General features: G+C 45.3%; 1 protein-coding gene and 1 long non-coding RNA gene across 7 annotated transcripts in view; both read right to left on the bottom strand.

Annotated features, from left to right (window-relative positions):
• The window catches only part of IQSEC1 (IQ motif and Sec7 domain ArfGEF 1), a 302,049-nt gene that overhangs the window by 152,724 nt on the left and 126,662 nt on the right, over nucleotides 1-22,663 (bottom strand). The gene's annotated exons all lie outside the window — the stretch shown is intronic.
• Nucleotides 8,957-10,992, bottom strand: LOC136561818 (uncharacterized). The gene is made up of 2 exons (XR_010784411.1): nucleotides 9,835-10,992; nucleotides 8,957-9,262 (listed from the first exon to the last, which is right to left on the bottom strand). It is a non-coding gene; the product is annotated as an uncharacterized lncRNA (long non-coding RNA).

The raw sequence follows: 22,663 nt of genomic DNA on the forward strand, positions 1-22,663 counted from the left end.
AGGCTGAAAGCAGGGTTGGATTTTTTTAGAAGCATCATTGCTTTCTGGAAGCAAAGGCTTACAAACCTAAGTTAAATAACATGCAATTAGCAAGCTAGCACAGAATCCAAACCCAAACCCAAGTGGAGCTATGTCAGCAGGTCTGTGGCCAAACAACAAAACATGGGGTTAGTGGTGTGTGTGCTGGGAAAGGGATGGGCAGCTACAGAGCAGCTCCTCAACTGAAAGGAAATAGGATTTTCCAGCAAGTAAACTGGCAGTTTACTTTTATCAATTTACAGTAATAAGACTTTTCACTGCCCTGAATTTTGATATTAAAACAAACCAGTTGAAACCACAATAAAATGACCATGGGATTCACACAACTCAAGAGCTCCCCAGTGCTCCCTATACTCATCCTAAATTCCAGTACTTACAGTAGAACAGCTCAGGGTGCCTTTGCACCCATGAGAACTCCTGCAGCTTCAGTGCAAACCCAGAAATCAGGATGAGCAGCCCCAGATGCATCCAAAGGCTCTGGCTGCCCTCTGGATGCAGCTGGATGTGTTTGGAGGGCAGCCCTACCTGGAAAATGCTCTGTGTTCATACACACACACACAGAGTGCTGAAATTCTTTGGAAAAACCCTCAAAACACAAAGAACATGGAAGGAAAATGTCAAAGTAAGCTTTAAATGAGTCCTCCCCACTTCTCAGTTTTACTCAAAGACCATTTCACCATTTACCCTTTCCACAGCAGAGAATCAGATGGAAGAAACACTGGACAGAAACCTGCCCATCTGCCTGGAGGAGGCACCACTTCATCTCCAGTTTTGACCTCCACAGCCCCAGGTTTTCCCACTCCAGGTTAAGATAAAGCATCTGACATGAACACTACCAAAAACTGCCTCCCACATGCTCCTGCTCCTGACCAAGGTGACTGTGGGCTTTCTGCAGGGGGCTCAGTGCTGTGGCCAAGACAGGTCCTGCAGTAATTCCATATCCTCTGAACAGAGAGAGGCATAGCTCTCCCAGGGTTTTAGAAGCTGTGGGAAACTTAGAGGAAAGAATTCAAACAATTATCATCTCTCTTTCTGTAACCATTGTTTATAGATATGGTTCTCCAGAGTGTGCTATTCATAGTTCAGCAATAGTGTGAGAGAAGATTCCTAAAGGCCAATCAGGTCTTAGTCCACCATTGTTTCTCTAAGAACTGCACATTTCTAATAATAAGGTGTCTTTTTCATGCCTTCTGATGATGGACTCTCTGTATCACTTTGCCTGTCCCCATACCCCTTTGGTGATAAGGTCCCTAAAAGGGATTTGAAAGCCAAGCTCAGCATCCATTTGGCCTCATCTGGAATGAAGTCACGACTTCCTGCTGCTCCACTACACACCTGAACCTTTGCCTCCCTTCATGGCTCTTTGATCATCCTTCAGTCTTTGATGAAAAGCATCAAATGAGTTGATAATGCCTATTTGTTGCTTTCAGCTTTACTTCTAAAAGCAGTGGCTCTTTCCTTCCCTCCACCAAGGGAGGAGCTGTCCTGACCCAAGGACAGCTCCTGTCCATGTCTCCCTTGGAATCCAGCATAAAAATAAACACAAAACTTTCAGTGAGCTCCCTCAAATCAAAAAGAAGAACAATTTTAAAAGATAGACTCAATACTAAAGTTACAAAGTGTGGAAGAGGTTTTACAGCCAACTTCTGTGAGCCACAGAGAAGTTTGACAAGAGGATCCATGTTTACCCCTGAAAGAATTCCCTGTCAAGGTTGTTGACATAGAAACCATGAAAGAAAGAAGGATAAATAGGAAAAACCTGTAACTGCTTATTCCAAGAAGGACTTTGCTTGTCTCTCATGACCAGTGAGTAAAGTGTAAACTTAGGGGCTTTGTAAGAATGTAGAATAAAAACAGGGTTTGAAGCCTTCTGGAAATGAAATGGGTTGCTTTGTATTGTCTCTGTCTCAACTACAACAATAAAGAATGTCCTGGTGGGCTCCTGAAGACTCCAGGCACATGGAGAGCACCCCAACCCCAGTTTGGATGCTGAAGGCACCTCCAGCACTCCTGAGAGTGGGGGGCACAGCTGAGAGTCACCCTAACAAAGGATTGAGGTGACTTTAATGCGAGCAGCCTGAGCCCAGCACACAGCCTGGTCTGTCAGGCCCATCTGCCTGGGCAGGGACGGCGCTGGCAGAGCCCCCGAGCCGGGGACGGCTCCTGATTAATGACAGCCCTGGTTGGGCTGGGACAGGGGAAAATGATTGGAGCACCATTGCCTGATCAAGATTAATTATCTCCCCACCCCAGCCCCTGCCAAACGCGTGTCGTAAAGCAGCAATTACAACTAATTGAATCCTCCGTAAAAATGAATTTAATTGAAGAGAGCAAGATGGATTTCAACGCTATCTCATTTTCAGGTGTGCAATGCTCTAGTGATTGGCTTGGAAAAAAAATTCAGAGGTGAATGAGATGTGACACACTTTCTTTAGGATAAAATGCTTACATTAACGGGTCATAAATTGGGTTGATTTTATGCATTTGTTCTAGGAATGCATATGTCAAAGATCATTATGCATCACTATGCATCAGCCAAAGATCATTAAAGGCCAAAGAGCACACAAATAACATAAAAATAGCTAAATACTTGAATGGCTATGGAACAGGAAGGACTTGCTTGAAGCACTAGAAATTAGAAAGGGACATCTTTTCATTATAGTGTTTTGTGCATTTTCTTTTGAATATGGGAAATAAACATAAATCAAAGGAAGCAGCTTTTGGTTATTTGAAATTCCAACTTCCCAGCTTGTTTAGCAAATAAAGACAATTATTTAAAATTTTCTCAAATCTCAGGTCTAAAGGGAAAACAGCAATACCTGCTTTTTACAGAAATGACTGAGATAAAACATGAATGGCACATAAAGGTTTAGCTGGGCACAAACAAAGTGGCCTCGCTCATCAGAATTCACAGAATTCACAGAATGACTGGGTTGGAAGAGACCTTCAAGGTCATCAAGTCCAACCCATCCCCAACACCTCAACTGAACCCTGGCACCCAGTGCCACATCCAGGCTTTGTTAAACACACCCAGGGATGGGGACTCCACCACCTTCCTGGGCAGCCATTCCAGAACTTTATCACCCTTTCCATGAAAAACTTTTTCCTGCTATCCAACCTGGATTTCCCTTGGCACACCTTGAGGCTGTGTGCTCTGGTTCTGTCAGTGCTGCCTGGAGAAAGAGCCCAGCCCCAGCTGAGCACAGGCACCTTTGAGGGAGCTGTAGGGTGATAAGGGCACCTCTGAGCCTCCTTTTCTCCAGACTGAGCAGCCCCAGCTCCCTCAGTATCAGGGTCTGTGGAACCCTCCCATACCAGCACATTTATTTCACAGAAACGTTAACACCAAATGTTTGCCTTGCACTCACTATGGAACCAAAATATTTTGGGTGGGTCTGAACAACCTGCTCTGGGGAAGGAGTCCCTGCCCATGGCACAGGATGATTGCTCAGGTCCCTTCCAGCCCAGCCCATGCTGTGATTCTGTTTCATTCCATGTCAGCTGCACAGTTACTCCTTCTGACCTTGCAGGATTCCAAAACCAAAACTGGCTGGCTCTGAGGAGTCCCTCCCATCCCCAGTAAGGTCCCCAGGGTCTCTTTGGAGGGTCAGTGCCTGGACAGCTCCAGGTCATGGCCAGGGAGCTGGGTGGTGGCGGGGCTGGGGCACAGAAGGTCAGCTCATGGCTGGGAGCAGGAGGCTGGAGAGGATCCAGACACAGCCAGAAAAACTCTCCCTGAAGCCATTAATGGCATTTCTCCTCGTGGATGGACTCAGTACAGTTCTGCCTCTCCTCCTCCATCCATCTGTGGCAGCTCAGCACAGGAGGGATCCCTGATTCCAGTGAGGAACTGGAGCCCCGAGCTCCCTGCCCTGACCCCGGGCTCATCCTGAGCCCCAGAGCCCCTTCCCTCTGCCAGAAGGGTGAGCAGGGGGAGGGAGGGGGATAAACACCCAGGGAGTGGGATAAAACATCCAGGGAATGGGATAAAACCCCAAGGGAATGGGATAAAACACCCAGGCAATGGGATAAACCACCCAAGGAATGGGATAAACACTGAGGGAATTGGATAAAACACCCAGGGAGTGGGATAAACACCTAGGGAATGGGATAAAACACCCAGGCAATGGGATAAAACACCCAAGGAATGGGATAAAACATCCAGGCAATGGGATAAAACCCCAAGGGAATGGGATAAAACACCCAGGGAATGGGGTAAAACACTGAGGGAATGGGATAAAACACTGAGGGAATGGGATAAAACACTGAGGGAATGGGATAAACACTGAGGGAATGGGATAAAACCCCAAGAGAACGGGATAAAACACCCAGGGAATGGGATAAACACTGAGGGAATGGGATAAACACCTAGGGAATGGGATAAAACACCCAGAGTGTGGGATGAAACACCGAGGGAATGGGATAAACACTGAGGGAATGAGATAAAACACCCAGGGAATGGGGTAAAACACTGAGGGAATGGGATAAAACACCCAGGCAATGGCATAAAACACCCAAGGAATGGGATAAAACATCCAGGGAATGGGATAAAACACCCAGGGAATGGGATAAAACACACAGGCAATGGGATAAACACTGAGGGAATGGGATAAAATACCAAGGGAATGGGATAAAACACCCAGAGTGTGGGATAAAACATCCAGGGAATGGGATAAAACCCCAAGGGAATGGGATAAAACACCCAGGCAATGGGATAAACACTGAGGGAATGGGATAAAATACCAAGGGAATGGGATAAACCCCCAGTGCTGTTCAGTCCAGCCCCTCCTGGACAGGACCCTCCCCTTCTTGAGCAGCTGCTGCAGTTTGGGGAGTTAAAAGAAAATGGGAAAGCCACCTGAACCACGGAATCATTGAGGTGGGAAAAGACCTCTTAAGATCCTAAGTCCAAATTTCAGCTGAACACCCCCATGACACTAAACCATGTCCCAAAACATGAGGGGAAAGGCTCAGAATGCCAAACACCTTGTAAATGCAGGTGTGATACCATTAACTATTATAAATCACTTCAGTAGATGTAGCTCAATAAACCTGGATTTTCTGCTGATTTTCAGCAGATATGTTCATCTAGCAGTAATAAAATCTATAGGATCATATTGTTCCATACCTTTTAACAATCAATTTCTTTATCTGAAAACCTACTAGCCTAGGAGAGGTGTTGCTGTGTGTCTGTCCTGTTCTCATGGCCCTTCCCAGACAGCCACCAGTGACAGTGGGATGTGAAACACCCCCTGTGGCTTTTCCTCTGCTTTAAACACAAACCTTCCCTGGAACACACCCTGCATTGCACTCCAGAAAGGTGGGGGCCCAATCAAACAGCCTATTTAGGGTAATAATTATAAAATGTATAGACAACATTTATGATAACAGTTCTAAAACATATAAATGAGACTGGCTGTAGGGCATCCTGGCATATATATCCATAGATATCCATAGATGTCCATAGATATCCATAGATATCCATAGATATCCCATCTCCAGTGTTCACAGGCTGCAGAAGTACGTCGAACTGGCCACCTCCCTCCTTTGCAGCTCCAGGCAGGAGTGATTTACCGGGAAAGCTTCGGGAAGGCTGCATTGGAGCTCCCTCTAGCCCCCACGCCAGGAAATTGTCAATTATTGAAAAAAAAAAAATAAATCAAAAAAGAAAAAAAATTAAAAAGATTCTACCAGCACCCGCACCCCATCCTGGCACAACACAAAGGCAGCGAGGGCTCCCACAGATGTTGGGATGTGTGGGTTTTGGGGTCGGATTTTCTGAGAAAATCCCCCCCACTCCATTTCAGGTGAAAAAGGAATTGGTGCTGCATGCCAAAGGGGCCATTTGGCAACTAAATATTCCAGATTGCAAATGTTCCTGTTCCTCTTGCAAAACTGTGGTTCAGGGGGTTCCAGAGGGGCTCAGTCTTTCCAAGCAGGGAATTCCAGGCGCTCACCTCTCACCAGCGACCTCAGGTGCTGTCCCAGTGCTGCTTCATTGCACCCCTGACCATCCCATTCCACTCACTGGGCACTGCTCAAGGAAGGAGCTGCCTCGGCCATAAATTACTTTATAATTGCAACTCCCCACAAGTCCTGAGCTGCCTGGAATGGTGGCAATCTCTGCTCCATGGCACAGCTGCTGGCTTGGCTAAGGGAGCATCTGAAACCCTTGACTGCAGCCATGCTGAGACCTACACCTGCTGCATTTCTCAGGGGATCACTCCTTCTCCTACATGACACAGCATTTTCCTTCAGCTAGTTAAAATCTACTTTGAGAGATGAATATCTTCATTTATCTCAGTTGAACTGGTTTGGTTTGGGCTTTTTTTTTTTTTTTTTTGCTCCATCTAGTGGTGCACAAAAATTCATCCTGCTCCAGCCCAGACACTGCTCTGAGCTGTGTTAGGGACTTCCCACAGCTGTTAAAGGAGAGAAAATAATACAAGCACAGAAAATAACAGCAAGGCAGTGGTTGCTGTGCAAAGCTGGAGTCTCACCCACCTATTCCAGGCAAAACCATGTAAGAGGTGAATATGTTTGCACAGGAGAACTCCACACTGCAACCAACCTGATCCTAAACAGTGCAAGTGCCTAAAGGTGCCAAAGGAGAAATTCCCCATCTGAACTCCCTCAAAGCAGCAGATTTTTTGAAGCCCTCTGAGTTCATGGAAGGAGAAAATAAGAAAAAATAAGAAAAATGCCATTTCTACTTTGCCTTCCATCCCAAAATGCACAGTAAGATAGTCTTCACTCTTCACAAAAACAGTGCAAATTCACCTAGGAAGGGGAATTTTTCTGCTGGTACCTTTCCCTGTTTTATAATAGCATGCAGCATTTTAGGTCATCTACTTCTAACTCTGGTTAGCTATGAGAGCCCCTACCAGCCTATGCTGCTAAACCCAGGGATGCACAGCATGTTTTATTCAGCCAGCCATGATTTATTCAAAGAGGGAAATGTTTACTCCTGCATTTCTGGCTTCCACTGCAGCAGGGAAGGTCAGCTCTCTGTGTGCTCCTGAAGAGAAAATGCCACAATTCAGGGGCACTACAGCTCCAAATCCAAACTGTTCCAAATCCCAGCAACCCCTAATGAGCCTATTTCCCCTTAATTGGAAAACTACTGGATAGAAACACCCCATGCCAGTGTCCTGTGACAGCCAATAACGCTGGGCAGGCTTTGCCTTCATTTTCTCCTGAGCCTCATCATTAACTGCAGCCACTTCCAGGGTAATCACACACTGGCCCTGCAGGCTGGGGGGTTGAATTTGCAGGGTTAAATCAGTCTGGCTTCTTTGTTTTCCTTTGCACAAATAGATAAAAGGTACTCATTGAAAGATTGGACAAACCCTCCCCTCTGCAAGGGAATAATTACAGTGCTCCAGAGTTCAGTTCACCGAGGAGAGAGTGGTAATCACTGTTTACATCTGGGAGGGAGATAAGCAAGTCAAAATATCAGAAATTCCTACTGTTTCTATCTTTGGGAAGCAACTCTGAGAAACTCCTAATTACAGAATAAAAGACCCAAATGGTGAGCAGTGCTCAAACATTTCAGTGTTTTGCCCTGCCCTGTAAACATCAGAAGAATATATTCCAGGGAATATAATTCCAGATATATATTCCAGGGATATAATAAACTGCAGTCAGCCACTACACTATTTTTTGCATACATTATTTTTAAATTTTACAGTAAGAATGAGTGTGTATTGTATATTGTACTATATTCATTACTCTATATTGTAATGAAAAACAATTAAGAAATGTGAAACTGAGAACATTCAATACCAAAGAACAGCAGCAGCCACAGAGTGTGAGCAGAAATGATGCAGAAAAACTTGCAAAATCATGAAGGCAGATTATTCTTGTGCCAGCAAATCCCTGCCCAGGCCTGGACACTGCACAGTCACAAGGGAAGCACAAGGAAACATTTCACAGCAAGGACAGAGACACTGGATTAAACCTCTCAGAAGAGCAAATAACCTGTATTCGGGTTTTTTGGAGATTCCTTTGGGGAGAAAAAAGCACATTGTAAAGATGAGAGAGAGCCTCAAGCTGCCTTCACAGTTCTTCCCTCCTTGATCCTGGTGATTCTCCTTTTATCCCATCCTCAAAGCCACACACAAGTACAAATAAATTCCTGCTTTTCCCCTGCATCAAGCCACCTCTGCCTTTACACCAGCCCCAGACTGTGGGGAGAAATATTTTACCTCATGACAGCAACTACAGATTTAAGAACTTTTCCCCTCTCTCCCAGTCCTTCTTTCCCACTATTTTCAGGGCAGTAAATGCCACTGCAGAGAAATTCTGTTCCCTGCTGCATCTGCCTGCACTGGTTAAGTTGGAAAACCCAGCCAGCAGAAATTCTCTGGTTATCTTAGAGCCACAGGATGTGTCTGAAAGGTGCAACCAACCAAGAGCCTTGTGAGCAGCGGGGACTTGGACACCCATGGACACAATCTCATTTCTCCAGCTGCACTCATGGGGCTGTGCAGCTGCAAGTTCACTCCTTTAGTGACAACTGAACCACAGCTTTGAGAGAAATATTTTCATTGATGAGGCAACAGAAGCACATGAGCAGGGACCTTTGGTTGATCCAAGCCTTGCACAGAGGCCAAGGAAAGGAGAAGACAGAGCTCAAAGCAGCTTAGGATGGAAGCAGGCATGGAGAGAGATGTGCTGCCACAACAGAAATGTGCTGGCTCCTCAGAACCAGCACCAAGGAAAGGAAGAAGGGTTCATCTCCAGCAGCAACATCCATAAAACATCTCATGCTGGTGTTTGCCCGACCTTGAAACAAACTCAAACCAGCCCAACAGAGATCTCACAACAGCTGCCCTCCCACCCCACATCTGGCAGAGGAAAAATCCCCTTGGGCTGTGCCCTCCACACCACACAGCAACAAAACTCACACTACACCTCAGGGCTTATGGTACCGTTTATTTGAGCTCAAAATAAAGTGTGCACTGGAGGGATCTGTTCACAGCTGGCGTGTGTCCTCAGCACTGGGCAGGAGGAGAGAGCTGTGGGGAGCTGGAGAGGAGGCATTGCTCAGACTGGCAGCACGGGGTCCCAGGGCAGTGCCAGTCCATGCCCACAGAGAGGGAGGAGAGGAGCTGGGCACAGGAGCAGGGGCTGCAGCAGAGCCCAGCTGCGCTGTCATCTCGAGGAGGGGCTGCTAGAGCCCGAGGGTGGGCAGCAGAACTGGTGCAGGACACTATCTTCCCTGCCAAGGAGGGGGCAAGAAAGAAAAGAGACAGAGGAAGAGAATCACAGGGAGCAGCATTAGGAAAATTCAGCTTGAAATCTGTTTGCTTTTGTTTTCACATCCACAAATACTGTGAGTTGTTTGTAAGCACCACCCAGTTAACCCATTTCCATCTCAGAGACAGGACTCTCCAAAAAGGGGAGAACAGCCCAAGGAGCCAAGGCCAACGCTGATGACTTAAACTCTGAGAAAAACACTGCCTTGAAAGGGCCACTTTTGGTTTTCCCCATTAGAAAAATTACATTAGGCTGTCATTTATATACCCAGCCTAATGTGGCCACGGCCCCTTTATTTTAACACGCTCAGAACTTCCCACAGGTATTTCCACTGCCCACATTCTGCTGGAAATGCAGAACAGATGCCTCCCCCCTGTGAGGGAGGCTCACACACAGAAATCCTGGTGATGACCAGGTCTGCTCTCCACCCCCTCCTCCCTCCCTCCCCAGGGCAAGAAGAGCTCTGTCTCCAGGAGGAGTTGCCAGCATCATGAATGGTGCCACCACGAGGCAGCAGCAGTTTGGAATACCCACATCTGTAATGCTGGAGGTGCTTTATGGCAGGGAAGGAGATGCTGGCCTAGCAGGAGGCTCCAGCCACTTCTGAACCAGTGACACAACCACGAGGGGCCACTTCCTTTAAAGTAAAGAACAGGCTAAAGGAGGAGGATGGAAAGGAACACAATGAGGGAAGGAAAACAAGAAAATCCCAAACCAAATTTCAGGCTGTTCTGCCAGTTCTCCCAACTGTGCTCAGGAGCACAATCCACCATTTGCACTCCCTGCATCACGTAGGCATCAAGTGGAAAATTACAAGTATTACTCTAATTATGCCAGCTTTCCTTTGCCATAGGGTGTGAGCACAGATGCCTTATGTAATCAGCTGAACCTCACACTGACTTGGGGCAGGATTTGGTCACAGTTTGGATCTGGTTTGCTCTGTCCATCTGCATCCTGCCTCTCTGGGCCACGTGCTGCTGGTCTGGGCCATGCTGCTCTCACTGCTTTGCTCAGTTTGAAAATTAAAATACCACCAAGCTTTTATATCTCTGCATAATCTAGAGAGAGCTTAAACATGCTGAGGTATACAGCTAGAAATTAGATCCCTATTCAACATTTTTTTGGTAGAAAATGTCAATGCATATTATATATGCAATTATGTATGAAATGCCATATCAGTACTAAAAAGAATTCTGAAGTGCAGCTCCTTCAGATATGTCCTTACCTGGGACTAAGCACTGACTGGCAGCTACCACAGGGCCAGGGGCTCTGCTGCATGCTGTGGGATGTCTCTAGGGCTGTTTGTAGGGAGGACACAAGAAGTATTTGCTTTGTGTCTCAGGGAAGAGAACAGTGCCCAGCAGTGTGAAAAAATAAACTGGGAGTTGCAAGGTACATTTATCTATAAAGAGATTTGTTTGTTTGTTTTAGGGGTACAAGCTATTTCCCAGTTTCCCCTGGCTGTGCTAGTGTGCAAAAATTCCCACTGTGCTCTTGAGAAGAGTTAAGGAAAACCAAACCACTCCAATACATGATGGAAGCATCTGAAAGCCCAGCATTGTTGCAGGAGAGCCTCTGTGTTAACCAGTTATGGTGGCAAAACAGCTCCAAAGCCTCCCAGGGGCTCAGACAGAAAGAAATAGCACAACCAATCCTTCTATCATCGTCCACACAGTGGTTTGTTGCATGTAAGCCAACATTACCTGGTGAAACAAAGATTCCACATTAAAATTTCACACAAGTACAGTATTTTCAGAATGATGGTTTTACCTCCCAGAGGTGCTGATTAAACATTAAGCAGGCAGAGACTGCAAGAAAATGATGGGATTTCTTTGGTACTATAACATCCTTTGCATTATCATTTTGTTTTCACAGGTCTCACTGGGGAAAAAAAAAAGAAAAGAAAAGAAAAATCTCTAGCTTCACGATTTAAAAAATGGTCTTTGGACATGATGAGGGCATCTAATTTGAGATTAGAAGGATGGAAGGTAGGGTGGATGGAGACAGGAATGAGTGACAGCCAACATTTGATGCAAATCAGAGCGAGGAAGTCACAGTTATGAAAAAACACATCAGATGGAAAGATGCTCAGTGGTAAGCAAATGTGTCCACAGTTGCAGTTTGCACTCATCAGCCTGTTCCATACCCACACAGGGAAGGCAGACAGGAACAGGCTGGCTATCCCCAGCAGGGGCACCTCTGTACATGGAATTTTCTGTGGGTGAGGTTCCTGCACAGACGGGCTGAGGGTCTGACTGAAGTTTGTCTAAAGATGTGTCACAGAATCCCAGACTGGTTTGGCTTGGAAGGACCTCAAAGCCCACCCAGTGCCACCCCTGCCATGGCAGGGACACCTCCCACTGTCCCAGGCTGCTCCCAGCCCTATCCAGCCTGGCCTTGGGCACTGCCAGGGATGCAGGGGCAGCCCCAGCTGCTCTGGGCACCTGTGCCAGGGCCTGCCCACCCTCACAGGGAGGAATTTCTTGCCCATATATATTCTAAACCTACTCTCTGTCAGTTTAAAGCCATAGAAAGCCTGTTTAGAAAATGCTGGGACCCAGCTTCCTCAGGCAGGACACAGAGCTGATGAAATTCCCTTCCTGCAGATGCCATTTCAGCTCTGGGCTTTGCCCAGCTCCAGCTGTGAGGCCTCTGAGGTGATGATGCCTGGATCAAACCAGAGGCTCAGCAGCTGAAGTACAGGATTACCTGGATTTCTATTTTCTGGGTGTTCCACACTTCCTTTACTTTTCTCTTCACACCAGATATCAAATCTGCATTCCAATGATCTCTGTCAGACCCAGAGCAGCTCCTGGAACCTGCAGCTTCCAACCAGAGGCTGCTGTTTTCAAGGCTCCACTCGGGAGGCAGGAAGGGGAAGGGACTCAGAGAAGCCAAGCTACAGACATTGCTGGTCTATTTTTTAATTCCCAAACAGAAATAACCCAAAAAGAGCAAGCACAGGAGGCATATGGGCTAACTGGAACCCAGACAAGCATCTAGCTGGAAGGACAGAACAAGCTCAGGCTTCCCAAGACTTCCCTTGTAATAGGAGAATGCAAGATAACTTGTGTTATTTCTGTCTCTTTTGAGCATTGTAAAATGAGTGAGGGATTACTGCAATAGCTGCAGTTATTAAAAATGCATTATTTCCCTATTAACCATTCAAAACAGATGCCAAAGATCGTCTCGACCAGAAATAAAACTGCTGGAGTGAATAAAACATCCAGCCATTAGCTAACAGCAAATCAGAGATGCTCCAGATTTCACTGTAGTGCATTCATTAATTGCTTCTTTCAGAGCAAATTTAATTTTTAATTCTGGGCTACAAAATTAATCCCTCAGTGTATTTTCTAAATAAAGCCTCAAAACTGCAGCCAGACCAAAGCATCCACGTCTGTTAGTTTTGTTTCTAATGATTTCTATTTATAAATTGATAAATGGGAAGACTAAAAGCTAAATTTAATGCCATCATGTGTATGTAGAAATGCAAAGCCCAATCCTGTTAGAGCTCTAGCAGCTCACTTTCATTCACAGCAAAGGGATCCCCATGTACAGGTCCTGCACAAAACCAGGTGCATCATTTGCACTTGACTCAGAGATCACAGTTGTGGGGATGGCACTTTGGATATAACAACTTCAGAAATTGAAATTATGGGCAAACCAAACCAATTCCTGCCATGAGGGTGATGGTAACAGCCTGGCTCCAGCACAGCAGCACATCTGTGAGCAGGGGCAGCATAAACATTGCAGTGTAACTTGGAATTACATTCTATAGACTAAAATATTCTTGTTTGCAGCTCTTTTTATCCTTCCCAAGAACAGAGGGCTGTGGGGTGCAGGATCATTTGGTGGAGGTGTGGCCAGTGCAGTCCCTGCTCAGAGCAGGTACAGCAGGGATGTCCCACTGACCTGAGTGTGGCTGGGGACAGAGACCCCACGTCCCCTGCTGGCCTCTGCTCCAACGTTTGACCAAGCTCTTGGTGAAATTCCCTCTCTCCCTGCCTTGTATCTAATTGGAATTTTCCTTACTGCAGTTTGGTTTGTTTGCCTCTTGTCCCTGGGAGAGGCTGGCTGCAGCTTTTCCATATTCCCCCTTGTTCACAGAACCCCAGACTGGTCTGGGTTGGAAGGACTCAAAGCCATGGCAGGGACACCTTCCACTGTCCCTCCAAGCCCTGTCCACCTGGCCTTGGGCACTGCCAGGGACCCAGGGGCAGCCACAGCTGGGTTGGACACCTCTGAGTGAAGAATTTGCCCTGATTTCCACCCAGAGCCTGCCCTGCCCAGCCTGGGGCTGTTCCCTCTCCTCCTGGCCCTGTTCCCTGGAGCAGAGCCCCTTTTCCCCTGGATGTCCCCTCCTGGCAGGAGCTGTGCAGAGCCACAAGGTCCCCCCTGAGCCCAAATTTCCTTGAGAGCAAACAAGGCCAGGGATGAGCTCCTTCCACTCACAGTCCTGAGCCATCAGCTGGAGGTCCCACAGCACTCTGACACTGCACAGCTTTACACCCCCAGAGCAGGGAACTCCTGTCCTCACTGCGCAAAAAAAACCCTGAAGAAATTCAGATTTTTCAAGCACAAAGTTAAGCTGCTCTAAGCTTTAATTCCAGAAGAAATATCACTGATAAAAATAACACCCTATGTGGAGCAAGACACTGAGACATTCAAGGAACAGCTGGTTTTCCCATCAACATCCCAACAGGAAGATCCTTAAAATTAAAGCACTATCAACTAAGGACATAGGAAAACTAAAAGCCTCACTAAAAAGCAAGCAGGGAATCTAAGATTTTCAGGCCCTGCTCCTCACCAAAGGAATTTGAGCTGTCTTACAACTCAACTATGGACTCACTACCACCAAATAAATGAAGGGCTCTGATGGGAGAAAAAAAACCAAACACACAAACAGATGCTGCAACACAAACCAACAGGGTGAATCCAAGCATGCATGGATAGAGGTAACTAGGGGATGAAATATTCAAACCAGAAATATGTTTATGCATTTACAGATTTAGGATTCATTGTTTGCTTTTGTCTTTCCTTATTACCCGTGCAAAGTGATTTTGATTTTTCAGCACCAGGCTTCCAATATTTTGATATTAATATTATTCATGAGCTGGCAATTATCACCAAGTCGATTGCTAATAGCAGAAGTAAAAATTCAAGACAATATTTTCCATGGCATGCACAGTTTTTTAACAGTTTTCACATTTCCAATGACTGAGATTAGCTGCCCTCTGATGCTTCCCTAAGATGTTACAATAAACACTGGCATTGACAATAAACTGTACTATGGGATGTAATTGCTGCTCTTTGCACTGGATCAAAGAGAACACATAGTTAGTAAAGGCATCTCTGTTAAAAGAAGCAATATGAGCTGGAAGATGTGTATTTTTGATGTATTCAGGGCCTGGATGTGTTTAAAACCCCTTTCTTCCACTCAAATCCAAGGCAGTGCTGAGCCCTGGGCAGGTCCATGCCTTTAACCTTCAGAGGGTTAAACACATGGATGAATTCCTCAGCTACTGGCAGGGATGAAAAAAAAGAGTTGCTAAGGAGAACATCAATATCCTCCATTAATTATATAAATATTTCAGTGTATTTGTCACGTGAGAGCTTAGCCTGCACCTCCCTTCTCCCTACCTTTGCAAGCTCAGGGGGATGTGCCCCTTAAAGCACATGACACTCGTTTTACAGAGTAATTCCAGAGTGCCTGAGAGAAGGACTCACTGCAGTGATGGTTCTATCCACAGCTACCCTACAAGACCTCAAAAATATTGGATATTTATTCCAATTTTTTTTTCCTTTTAAAACTTAAGCAACTATTGCTTGTCTCGTGTCAAATGGCAGCACCAGATGTCCCTCAAAGAGCAGCAGAGGGTGGAGCATGTCTACTCTTACCTGTACTCTGAGTGTGTGGCAGGGACAGCTAGCTGGGAATGGTACAATGGAGCTGGACAGCAAAACTGGTGCAGAGTATTTAAAGACCTACGACACAAGGAAAAACACAAAGTCAAACCAGCAGTGTTGAGAAAGGGGCTCTTGAGGGGAAGGCAGGTGCTGACAGGAGAATTGGAAACTCAGGAGAACGGGGACTGAAATTTGAGGCACAGCTGTGAGATCTGGATGCCAGGGGACACAGGGAGCAGTGCCAGGGTTAAATGCACACACCACAATGATGGGGAGGAGCTGCTGCAGTGAGGAGTCAATCAAAGGTTTGTTGCAGAATTAGGATCAAATGCCAGTTTAAGGCCTGGGGTTTGCCTTGCCACGTAGAAGGAAGGCAAAGCTGAAACACTGAGGGTTAAAATCCCTGTGGAAATGAAGCTTTAGGCTTGCACCTTACTCTGCACCAGTCAGGCTGTTCTCTGGTCATGGAATTAATGCTCTGAATGAGGAGGGACAGTGCAATGGACATGGACACAAAGCTTTCTTCAAGCCCAGCAATGACAAACATATTGCAAAATAAACCACTTGAAAATGTGAAAGAACCCAAGTTTCACGCATGTTTTAAGCAATATTCAGACCTGTGCAATAGCAGTTTAATTGTTCAAATTTGTTCATTTGTTCAAAGTACAGAAAGAAAACAAAAAAATCCCTTACTGCACAAAGATATTCTGCACCCCAAATCATTAGATTGGTATTGTTTCACTAAAACAAAACCAGACAAGGGGTTTCCACCTCTGAAGGAAAGCTTGGAAAATCTTTAAGCAGCACACAGCACACACGTCCCTGCATTCCTGGTGTTTGTGCCAGGAAACATTAAACAAGGCTCAGCACAGCAAGTCCTCCATGATAAATCCACCTAATCAAATTTCTCAGGACACAGCATTCTTCTAGGAAATCATAAAAAAATAATCAATATCTCCTAGCTCTTTGAGTGGAAGAGGGAGCTGTTAAATTGAAAATCCTCCTTTAACTTGTGAGCATCCAACCCGACAGTTAACAGAGGGGGTGTGTGTGTGCTAGAGTACACAAATGCACTTTCCCCCCATCTTTCTCTTGGTGTTTTGATAGAAGTCTCAGAAGATTGATTTTGATTCTTCTGCATCCCTGAGGCTTAAAGTGAATCCTGTGAGGTCACTTTCTTACGAGATCAAAGAGAGTGGTTAAGCAAAAAGAAGTCAGGTTTTGTTCAGGAAGGAGTAAGTTACTAATCCTTAGGAAAAAAGACAAGGTCAGCCTGTTCTGATTCCTGCTGCCAACACTGTGTCAGCAACTGCATGGCCAGGATCAGCTGGATTTTCTGTTCAAAGGTGGTAACTCCTGTAAAGTACTTGGGCTTTTGGAGATGCAGCTCAGCCCAGACACACCCCAGTGTGGGATGTGCCCTCTAACACCTCACAAGGTTCAGGTACCCAGGGGAGCACCTTCAAACCCCTTGGGAAGACAAAAAACTCAAACCAAAGATGGAGAACAACACTGAAAACATTGATGGGCTCTATCCAAGCAGCCAAAGCTGGATTTTATGTCAGGAAAAGCACAGAGTGTTCCACACAAGCTGCTCCCCTCAGACCTGGGGCAGCAGGGCACGAGTCTCACCCTGGGCAGGGGAACTGCTCTCATGAGGAACCTGCTCCTGCCTTGGCATCCTGGTTTTTCCAGCAAAAGCAAAAGAAGGAAATGCAGGAAATCTGTAGGAGAGTGTTCCAGATTCCATTGCCACCACTGTTCTTTTTCCACACAGATGTCTCTTTCTTCAGAGAATTAGCCAGTGAAATATGAAAGAATATGAAAGAATCTCTCTGGATTCAGCTCTGCTCAACAAAGCTTTTTGAACAGAGTTTGCTCCTGGCTCTTCCAAAACCATTCTGCCCTCAAGGCTCCATGAATATGTCTTGCTCCAATATTCCTGGGTTCCAAAAGAACCTGAACAATAAAGAAGGTGGTGGAATCTTGTCACCATCATATTTTCTGAAAAATCCTCCTTGCCCAGGATTCTTCTCCTGGGAAGCTGAGAAGCCTCAGAGAAAAAAGAAAACCATATTATCTCATTTGCTTCTCCTGTGTTTTGCTGCTTTGGAATGAGGTTTGAAGATTGTTTATCCAACAGGTGCTTGTTAGATTGGTTTCATGTGAATTGTTTTTACTTAATGACCAATCACAGTCAGGTTGTGTTGGGACTCTGGAAGTAGTCACAAGTTTTCATTATCATCTTTTTAGCCTTCTGTCTGTATCCTTTCTCTATTCTTTAGTATAGCATAATATAATGTAATGTGATGTAATGTGATGTAATGTGATGTAATGTGATATAATATAATATAATATAATAATATAATATAATATAATATAATATAATATAATATAATATAATATAAGCCTTCTAAGAACATGGAGTCAGATTCTCAATTCCTCCTCTGTCCAGGGACCCTGAAAATACCACAGAGTCTGAAACCTAAGGAGCTCATAGAATTTTGGGTTTGTGAACTAAAGTTTAGAATTAAACACAGGATTTGATTTGAGATCTTGGAAAAGGTTTTTAAACTTAGGTGTTAGAAGTGAGAATGTGGATTTATAGTTTGAAGTAGACATATGTCAAGTAAAGGAAAGTTTAGAGTTTGAGATATAGAAAAAATAAAGTCATAACAGAGGTAAATAAGGAGCTTAGAATGCAGTACTGTAGGGTTGAGTGTCATAACATGATTGATTAAAATGTTTATATTGTAGCATGGGTCTGTAAGATAAAATATTTAAGGACTGGGTTAAAAACATAAATATCTTTGTTAGTAGTGTTTTATTAGTCAATAATTCCTTAAAAGATATTGCAACTAAGGGTTTTGAGACCTTATGAACTGTGCTGTAACAATGTGAGCTGAACTCAGCCCTCCTGCCTATGTAGAAGATAAGAAAACAAACCACATCATCAAATACAATTCAGAGGACCCGTCTCAAATTCCTTCCAAAACTGCCCACGAGTGAATCATCACAAAGAGAAGCTCTCCCCATGCTCTGGCTCTGGTTTGTAGACACCTGTGGCACAGCCCTGGGCTCAGGAGCTCGCCTGCCCCGAGTTCCAGGAGCAGCAGGAACGCAGCAATCCCGTCCTGGGAGCAGCTGGCCCTGCCCAAGGAGGCTCTGACGCCGCCACAGGTGAGGAGGTGACACAGGGGACAGGGCTCAGCTGCAGGCTGGCACTGAGGGGCCACCAGGTCCCTGCTGTCCAGCACAGGGGGCTGCATCCTCAGACAGGATCCTGGGCGCACCACGAGGTCTGGGCTCTGCTCTGAACGTTGAAATTCAGAATAGCTGAACTCTGTTTGGGCTCCTCCAGATCTCAGTGACTCATGGCAGCCTGACAGTGAGGAGGCTCAGCCTTTACAGCCCCTGACTAATGCTCATTCTACCCAAAGCAATGGGGTAAATCTGCCAGTGCAATTTAAGATTCTCATGTGGCATTTTGTGCCTTCAATCACCTGTCAAAACAGCACTTGCAATCATCTACCCCTCTGTAATATACCAAAGAATGTTTACAGTTCCAATCCCTTTGTTTGTTTGTTTAGTTTGGTTGGAGTTTTAATTATTTTTTAAACTTCATAGCTATATGTTGCAATCAGCCTTCAACACAAGTTTGCATTCAAGCTAGAATTCATTTACTAATTTTTAACACCTAAAAACATCAGAAGAAATCCATTTCAATCATTTGGAGGAGAATTAATCACTGCTCCTGTTCACAGTCTCACAGATACTCAGCCCTGTGAAGATTAGTTTCCACATCTGTAGCTGCTGTTCTTCAAAGGATGATTTAGGATTACAAAGAGAGCACAGGTACTTCAGCACCAGGACAAGACAAATGACAGCTGACAAATGCTGCTGCTGGTAATTTCAGTTTCTGGCCCATTGCTGCACATGGAAGTTTGGCCATTTCCCATTCCCAGGCCAAGTTCATTCCAGCTCTCCCCTTGGGAGCAACCCCTGTGAATCCCTGCACGAGGTTCTTGGCAGAGCAGATGAGTCTGCCAGTAAAACCAGAGCCAAATGTGACCCAAACCCTGGACACCTCATTCCCCCACAGAACAGGAGGACCCCAGCCCCTAACAGAGCACACAGCCCCCAGGCAGCTGGGGCTGTGCCTCTCACCCCCCTGTAAACCCCATCATGTTTGCCATTAGAATCCACTCATTTTGACAGCATTCTCCTGTCCATCAGCAAACAGAAATGACAATTCTTCTTAATCTTCTGGTTTTAGAGCCTTGCTCAGATGTACAAATAAAAAATTGACTACTGGTCATCACATAAAGCCAGAACTATTTTTATTTTTTTCTTTCATTTTCTCTTGCAATCCCCAACAAGACTCCCAAACTCAGCAGACAATTTTCTCAGTATTGGTTTTTAAACAACCTGGCAGAGCAGAACACTCTGGCCATTAACCTGGAATTGCTTTTTCTCTAACAGGTTATCCTGTGCTCTCACAATGTGCTCGGAGCCAGCAGATGCTCCTGGCAGGATTGGGAGCCTGGGGGCAGCTTGTCCCCTCTCCCTGCCCAGGACACTGTGGTGGCACAGGACATCCACCCACCCCTGCTCATTCTGCTGCTGTTGAATTTTCAGCAGAATTATTAAACCATCGCTGTCTGAGAGCTTCTTCCTACAAGAGCTTCCAAACCCCAGACTGAGGGGAGTGGGGGCAGGAGCACAGCTGGAAGGAGCCTGTCTGGAGTAAATGATGTGGCTGATGAGAGGAGCTGCTCAGTACCTCCCTGCCCTTTGCTGCTGCCCTCCCCAGAGCCCTGACTCCATTCACCATTCCTCCTCTGGTCTGGAACAACAATCTGTTCCCCTCCATCTGCCAGGATTCTTCCCTTTCTTCTGGCACATTTTCCCATAAAGTGCACATTGCAATGAGAATGTTGAAAAAAAATAACCCCAGCACAGGCTGCTGTCCTGGATACCTGTGTGCACCCATCCTTCTGAAATCAGCTTGGGAACAGCAGGAGGGGCAGACAAATCCACCCCCTACCTCAGCCCATTCCCTCCATGTCAGCTGAGGGAGCCAAGAATGGTTTGTTTGATTGGATCTATTAAAAGGAATATTTGCATTTCCCAGTGTTTTATATCCTGTTGAACAGTAACATTATTTTACAAATTGAAATTTTCTTTCTCAAGTTAATCCAGAGTTATGGCAACAGCTGAGATTAGAAAATACTGTAGATAGAAACTAATAAAGTCTGTCCTGTTCTTGTTTAATAAATCCAACCATTACTTTCATGAGGAACAACATTTGAAATATAATCAAAGGATACCCAAAGAGGTGATGAACAGTAAAAGTCATAATAATACAGAATCACATCAACTCCAGCTAAATGCTTGCTAATTAACAAGTTTATTAACCTGCTAGAAGGGCTTCCAGAATGAAAACCCTGTCCCAGGCCACAGGACAGCTTTTTGCAAAGCAGAGAAAGCAGCAGGAAGCTTTTCATGACAGCTCCCACTGTCCCAGCCCAGGTTTGACTGCAGCTGTCTGTGGCTGTGGCCACTTCAAGGTGATTAAGCACACGACACATTCCCATTTCCAAGGACAAATTCCTACTGTTCCTTACCCAAAATACAGAGGGCAGTATGATTTTGGTTTTTGAAGCAGCACTGTGAAACCTCCTCTTCTTTGCTATTCATTTCACCCCACTGTATGTCCAGCACTCTGCAGCCAAGCACATCACAGAGAGGCTGTGGCGGCACACAGACAATATTATGGTTTTTTCCCAGTGTTGTTATTATTAATTAATGTCCTGGCATGCACTCTTTTGGATGGCTACCCCACAACATTAAATGCTGCCATTGCTTTTATGGTTGCATCCACAAAAACCTTCCAGTTCACAGCAGAGACCATCACACACTGCAGGAGAAACCCAACTCCTCCCTTCATTGCCCGGGCACTATGGGAACATGCCCAGGGATTGCTCTTGGAGCAAATCTTTGATTTGCTCTCACAGAGCCCAAGGTGGCTCTTTGGGCACAGCTTCTTGGACACCACATCCCAGGGGGGCAGCAGGAAGCTCCTGGCAGGTGTAATTACCAGTGTAATTACTCTGCAGGAGTTTGAGAGTCAAAAACCTCACCCACACATCACAAGCAGCACAGCCATATGCTGCAAAGCTGCTCTGCTGGCATCTCCCTCCTCCCATTGCTGCCTCCCCTTCCACGCAACAGCCAGAGCCTGGCTAACAGCACTCGAGAATTCCATTTCCTCTTCACAGGAATGAAAGATGTTTTCACCAGCTACAAGGATGCTCAATAAAAGCTGCAGTTCCAAACGAGCAGCACACACAGTCCAGAGTACAGACCACTGAATTTTGTTCCAGAATTCATCAAATCTGGTTGTCATCAAAATGATTTAATAGCAGGATTTGTACACGGCGCAGCAGAACTGCAGACTGGGAGTTCTTGTTTGGAATAATGCTTCCCTTTGTGTATTCCCAGCTCAAGTGCCCACAGCTGGATTTTTCAATGGAATCATCAGGCACACTCTCACTGACCTCTCCTCCATCAAAGGGCCTGTAAATAATTATCATCTCCTGGGAGAATGGAACCACCACAGGCCCAGCATACTAAACAAGGAACAGCCATTATTTTGTCCCATCCTAGAACACAACACTTATTAGCATTACAGAGAATTAGAAATAATTATTATAAACTTTTTTAGGTTTCATGAAAATTCAGTACCAGCCTACACAAACAGACAGGAGGGATCCTTCTCCATCCCTGCACAGTTTGCTCCAATCCTGGGTTAGCTGGAACTAGGGTGAATTTAATTAAGACTATTAATATGTAGATGCTTATAATTAGAAAAAATTCTTTTTAAGTCTAAACTAGAACCCCATCTACGGTGCAGAGTGATGTGGAATAATTCACAGGACTCATAAGATGCACTTGTGTCAGTTGTGTTTACTGGGAGCTGTCAAAATCTGTAGGAAAAACCCCACACAGTCCAAACCCAGAAATTAAGAGCAAAGAGACACAAGAGAAGGAAAATATCTTTTAGATTAAATCAGAATGTGGATATATTCACCACTGCTTTTCTGTATCTCCCACATCATTAAATCAGGTCCCAGAAATCCTCAAGAAACTACAACTCCCTTTACAGAACACAGGCACATTTATAATCTCACAGAGCAATAACATAGCAAACCCAAAGCTGAGCAGTGCCAGTTATACATATTGGATTTGCAGCTGATGAAAGAGGCAAAATAGCAAAGTACAAAGAATGAAATTACCCAGATACAGCAGGAGAGATTTACAGCAAGGCAAATCCTGTTACTTAAAACAATGCTCCTGTGACATATGTTCTATTCAGTGCAGCAGCTGAAAAAACTGCTTTCACTAATCCAAGTAGTGTGACACTCTTGTTCAGCTTTTCTTAGAACAGCAACAA

The sequence above is a fragment of the Molothrus aeneus genome, chromosome 12, assembly GCF_037042795.1.
Source record: "Molothrus aeneus isolate 106 chromosome 12, BPBGC_Maene_1.0, whole genome shotgun sequence".
In the NCBI taxonomy this organism is placed as follows: Eukaryota; Metazoa; Chordata; class Aves; order Passeriformes; family Icteridae; genus Molothrus; species Molothrus aeneus.